The sequence below is a fragment of the Lycium barbarum genome, chromosome 3 (genome assembly GCF_019175385.1).
Source record: "Lycium barbarum isolate Lr01 chromosome 3, ASM1917538v2, whole genome shotgun sequence".
NCBI lineage: Eukaryota > Viridiplantae > Streptophyta > Magnoliopsida > Solanales > Solanaceae > Lycium > Lycium barbarum.
Genome location: NC_083339.1, coordinates 95166299 through 95172430, shown reverse-complemented (window position 1 = coordinate 95172430; position 6132 = coordinate 95166299). Strand labels below are relative to the sequence as shown.

At 36.4% G+C, this 6132-nt stretch overlaps 1 long non-coding RNA gene and 1 pseudogene across 1 annotated transcript; one reads left to right on the top strand and one right to left on the bottom strand.

Moving 5' to 3' along the window:
• Nucleotides 1-679: 679 nt before the first annotated feature.
• LOC132631034 (protein FAR1-RELATED SEQUENCE 11-like) lies at nt 680-3149 on the top strand (annotated as a pseudogene).
• Nucleotides 3150-3307: 158 nt separating this feature from the next.
• LOC132631637 (uncharacterized) lies at nt 3308-5145 on the bottom strand. Its single transcript, XR_009578946.1, has 2 exons — nt 4365-5145; nt 3308-3795 (listed from the first exon to the last, which is right to left on the bottom strand). It is a non-coding gene; the product is annotated as an uncharacterized LOC132631637 (long non-coding RNA).
• Between the last annotated feature and the right edge of the window lie 987 nt (nt 5146-6132).

Genomic DNA, 6132 nt, shown 5'->3' with positions numbered 1-6132 from the left:
ATATATATATATATATATGGGTTTTGCTATCGTACAACATGAAGGTTGTAGGATAGCAATGTACCCATCTTTTGTTTGACAAAAAGATCCCTATTAGAGTATTTTGGTCTTTCCCTCAAAATCCTTAATTTCCCTCCAAACATTTCTAGACCCCAATCTTTGGTTGGTTATATATTGAAAGCTCTGGTGGGAATCCATCTGGAACTATGATTCATTTTTGCATTTTATCAATTTTCTAACCTTCCATCTCCAGCCATATGGGATTTGTCCAATTCTAAAATTTCTTTTAAGGATCTCTTCTCTTCATTACATTCTAAAGGTAAGAATTTAGTGTTCCTTTTCATCTGGTGACCAACTTGTGGTGTAATATATTTCATTTGCTTGTGGCATGATACTATCTAAAAATGTAAACTTTTGTTCAAAAGTTTATTAAAGTTCATCTTCTCTCTGAAGAACATAAATCATTACATTTAATTTTTCATTTTCGAAGTAATTACTTATTCTTGTCACATTGTTGAACATAAGAGAGTATTGTATATTGAGATCACACCCTGTAGATTCAAAAAGTTAGAATCGGATATTTAAAATGCATCTAATTTCCCCTGCTATAGTGATTACTTTATTGACAAACTTTATACTGTTAATGATTTTAAATAATGCAGATTCTTAATAGATTTTCATGGATTTTACAGTAGGAGTTTTAAGAAGTCATTGTTCATGTGGTGATAACGGGTGTTATATAAATGAAGATATAGTTTTGGCAAGTACTGAAATATCAAATGAAGAACTTCAGCAAGAAAATAGTGATATTAGTAATGGTTATTTGCACAAAGGCAAGATATTTAGTAGTGACAACGAGGCTTATAATTGCTATGTAAATTTTGCTAAAAAAGTTGGTTTCTCAATCAGACGCGATTGAAAATTGGGAAGTGAAGAACATCCTATGGGAATTTATAAGAGGGATTATGTTTGTCATCGAGCCGGTAGTCCTCGTTATCAAAAGATTGCAGAAAAAGAGCGACAACGAGATAGAAAATCTTTCAGATGTAATTGTAATGCCAAGATGTCTATTTCTAAAGATATGATTGATGGTACCCCTCGCTGGGTAGTGGTGCATTTTGATAATGTCCACAACTATAAATTATTGAATGAAAAGGAGGTAAGATTTCTTCCTGCTTACCGAAACATTGACATTATTGATCAAAAGCGGATTACACTTCTTGCAAAAGCTGGTTGTTTAATGAGCTTAATCAGAAGAGTGGTTGAATTAGAAAATGGTGTAGATGTATGTCAATTGCCTTTTACAGACAAAGATATCAGGAACTTTCTCCAATCGGAAATTTCTACCAATATTGAATATGATGCTTTGGAACTACTAAAAGTATGCAAGAGTTTGAAAGACAAAGATGTTGATTTTCAATATGATTTCACAATTGATACATGTCAAAGACTTGAACATATCATTTGGGCATTTGGAGACTCCATTCATGCTTATGAACTTTTTGGAGATGTAGTTGTTTTTGATACTACTTATCGATTGAATCGCTACGAGATGCCACTAGGAGTTTGGATTGGTGTAAACAATCATGGAAATTCTACGTTCTTTGGTTGCGTTCTCTTACGTAATGAGAAGGCGTCTTCTTTTTCTTGGGCATTAAAGGTAATACACATTTTAGTTTTCAAAACCTTCTCTTTAATTTTCTTAATTTATTGCTAATCTGTATTTATTTTGCAGAGTTTTGTACGACTTATGAATGGAAAATATCCACAAACCTATTTAACTGATTAAGATCTTAGTTTGATAGAAGCTATTGCTAATGAATTGCCTCATACCAAACATGCCTTTTGTATCTGGCATATTACATCCAAGTTTCCTACTTGGTTTTCTTCTATCTTTGGTTCAAGGTATTTACAATTTAAATCTGAATTTCATAAGCTTTATGAGCTCGGCAGCGTTGAAGAATTTGAACATCAATAAGACGAATTAATTGCTAAGTTTGATCTTGAATCAGATAGGCATATCAAATTGCTATACACAAATCGTGCATCATGGGCATTGCTATATTTGAAGGGATATTGTTTTGCTGGAATGACAACGACTAGCCGCTCTGAATCGATCAATGCATATTTGAAGAGATTTTTACATGCCTGAACAAGTTTAAAAGAATTTGTTGAGCAAGTTGGGGCTGCTGTAAGCATAAGAAACTACGCTGTTGAAGAGGCAACGATGCGACAAAAGTATTTCAATCCTCAAATTAAGACTTCCATGCCAATGGAGAAACATGCTTCAAAAGTCCTTGCACCTTTTGCCTTTAAGTTGTTACAAGATGAGATGATACTTTCTGTGGAATATGGTCTATTTCCAAATGGTGATGATTCATAGATTGTGCGACACTATAGCAAAATGGATGGTGGACGATCTGTCTACTGGAATCAATTAGAGGAAATTGTTCAGTGTTCTTGTCAAGAGTTTGAATTTTCAGGAATTTTGTGCAGGCATTCTATTCGAGTACTTTCGGCTCATAACTATTTCATGTTACCTGAGAAGTACTTGTTGGCGAGATGGAGACAAGAAAATTCCTTGGTTCTAAAATTTACTCATATGATGAATTCATGTATTGATGCTAATGGGTTTTAGAGTTTTCAATCCATAATCAAGTATTTGGGTCTTGAATCAATGAAGACAAAAGGGCGTTTTGAATGTGCTAAAAAAGGAACTAGAAAGAGTCCTACAAATTGTTCAAAGTCTTCCCGAAAGTGAACACACCAGTGAAGATCACGAACATGTTATTTCTAGTCAATCCATAAATGACAATTCTTCAGATGACGATTTTCACATTGAAAATCCTCAGCAATCTCAGACAAAAGAAAGAAAGAAAGGAAAACGGTCAGTTGGTGGCGTCGAAGCTGCTAAAAGACCAATGTATTGCCATGTTTCTAATTGTGGTGGAACAGGTCATGACTCAAGAAATTGTCCACTCAAAAGGAAAACAGTTGAAATTCCAGTATCTCAATCTCCTAACAAGTAAGTATTGGTTTCTGTCTCATATCCTATTGCCAAATTGCTAGGTATTCATAATGTGTCCAAAAAATTTTGAAAAATAATTTTTTGTTGTAGGATGACCAAAGGATGGAGAAACAAGCTATGAGATGATTAAGTATTTACATGGAATCCTTCTGCTTATTGGAACAAAAGACATTGTATATCATTTTTGTTGGTTATGAAGTTTTGAGTCTTATGTAAAAATACAACACTAGAAACAAGCCATTATATATCATATCACAAACACTTTTGGGAGACTAGTCATTGGAACAAACCATGAATATCCTTTATTGCATTAAACACAATTTAGATAAGTACAAGAGGAGGGGAACTTCAACCTAACCTCCAATAATTTGTTAAGAGAACATCTATCTTCTTACAAAATTGCATGATTATGCTACCTAGTTTCTACAGACCAAAGTCCTGAAGAAAGCTCCTTATTATACAATTCATAAGGTAAAAAATCATGTTATCATAACTATTGAGCGAGGGGATTGCTAGGACACTTCTTGAGAACCTTTGCAGCAAAGATAAGCTCTGTATTACTCTCAATATGTCAACCAGGATAACACTTCTTGAGAACCTTTGCAACAAGGATAAGCTCTACATGAATCTCAATATGCCAACCAATACATACAAACTTCAACATCTCTTCTCTTGTTTAAATTGTCATTTTGTCCCAGCTCTTGTGGCCTTTCTGATAAACTTATGAGGTGGAAGTGGAGCATACTTATAGCAAGTTTCATCACCATCTGCATGACACGAAATAGAAGGCCATTACATTAGTGTTTTCGTTAAAAAAAAAAAAGATTCAATATATTGGCACAATGAAGAATCATATTCTATTGTACAAAATATAAGCTAATCAATATCTCAGACTCAGTTAAGCTAATTAATATGTCGCTTATACGTGAACACAGAAAGCTGAATCATGTATTAGATATATCAACTACTCCAACTAAGTGCAAAAAGAGGCTTTATTTTACTTAAGAGAATCTATGGCTTTAATATCAGATTACTACACTTTGTTGATTGGATAAGAAAGGGTAAGAAAACTAAATAAAGCTTAGTTGATACTTAACACTAAGAACCAAGAAACCCACAACAACAATACAAATTCAAAAGTACTGTAAAAGACGTTTTTTCTTCAACAAATAAAAAAACATCAAAGGTTAAAAATAAAATAAAAAAATAAGTGAATGAGGGGGTGAAAAACTAAGAATATAGTCAATTTGGCATTCCAGTTCCAACTTAGCAACGTTGGAAGTTAATCCATTTACATATTTCCAACAAAAACTCTACATACCATTACAATATTTACCTTAGAATAATAATTAAAAATATAGAAGAAAACATGATGTTTTCAATCAAAAGAATCATCTGAATATACTTATGGTGTTTACTTGTCAAATTTGCAGGTGCTACAAAAAACATATGTTTATTTTAGAATTGTAGCAAAAGAATTGATTCTGAAATCGGATGAGTAATTCTTTGGATGTTCGGAGCTCTCGCTATTTAAATTCTAATTTTTTCCTAAGCTTTTCTCAACATTAGAATTTGGGAGAGGAAACAACGTAGAAAACTGGGGGTTATGGAAGATTGGGGTCTGCGAATTTGAGAGAAAATTAGCAGAGGAAATCGGAGATGGCTATGAAATGTCTGCGAATTTGAGGGAAAATTAGCGAAGGAAATCAGAGATGGGTATGGAAGGCCTGTGAATTTTGAGGAAAGTTAGCGCTGACGAAATCGGTATGAGGGTATATGGAAGACTGGGTCTCGTATTTGGATGAAATTAGGGATTTTTTAGAGGAAAATTAGGGATTTTATTGTAGGAGAAAGAGATATCTTAGGGGGAAGGGAAGATACAGAAACGTGACAGTGGATGCAAACTTCTAAAAAAAAAAGAGATAAATTTCAGAAATGGGATTATTATTAATCTATGGGAGCCTGGGAGAGTAGTGGGGAGGCGACCAATATGTGGGATGGGATGGCCAGTTGCATTAGGGAAGTAGCTAGAGAGGTGCTGGGGGTCTCGAAGGGTAGTCGTGGTCGGCACCGAGGGGACTGGTGGTGGAATGGAGGAGTTCAAGAGAAGGTGGAAGCAAAAAAGGTGGCATACGCGAAGTTGGTAGACAGCAAGGATGATGAAGAGAGGAGAACGAATAGGGAATTGTACAATATGGCGAGGAAGGAGGCAAAGTTAGCGGTTACGGCGGCAAAGACAGCAGCTTTTGAACGCCTGTATGCCGAACTAGAGGACAAAGGCGGGGATAAGAAGTTGTACAGACTAGCCAAGGCGAGGGAGAGGAAGGTGCGCCACTTGGATCAGGTGAAGTGCATCAAGGACGAGGATGGTAGGGTACTAGTGGAGGACGCTCTCATTAGACGGAGATGGCAGTCATACTTCCACAAACTCTTGAAAGATGGAGGGGAAAGAGATATTGTGTTGGGAGATTTGGAGTACTCGAGAGGTGTCGTGATTTTGGATATTGTAGGAATATAAAGGTTGAAGAAGTTAAGGGTACTGTTCGTAGGATGAGTAGGGGAAGAGCGACCGGGCCCGATGAGATTCCGGGGGAATTTTGGAAGACTGCAGGCAGGGCAGGTTTAGAATGGTTGACTCGACTCTTTAATGTCATCTTTAAGACGACTAAGATGCCCGAAGAATGGAGATGCAGTACAATGATTCCATTGTACAAGAACAAGGGCTACATTCAAAGTTGCAACAACTACAGAGGGATCAAGCTGCTAAGCCACACTATGAAAGTGTGGGAAAGGGTGGTGGAGATAAGGGTGTGGAGAGACGTGTTTATCTCAGAGAACCAGTTTGGATTTATGCCGGGGCGCTTAAATATAGAAGCTATTCATCTTGTACGGAGACTGGTGGAGCAATATAGGGAGAGGAAGAGGGACTTGCACATGGTATTCATCGACCTAGAAAAGGCATACGACAAAGTGCCGAGAGAGGTTCTATAGAGATGCTTGGAGGCTAGAGGTGTACCTGTGGCGTACATTAGGGCGATCAAGGATATGTATAATGGGGCCAAGACCAGGGTAAGGACTTTGGGAGGAGACTCAGGGCACTTCCC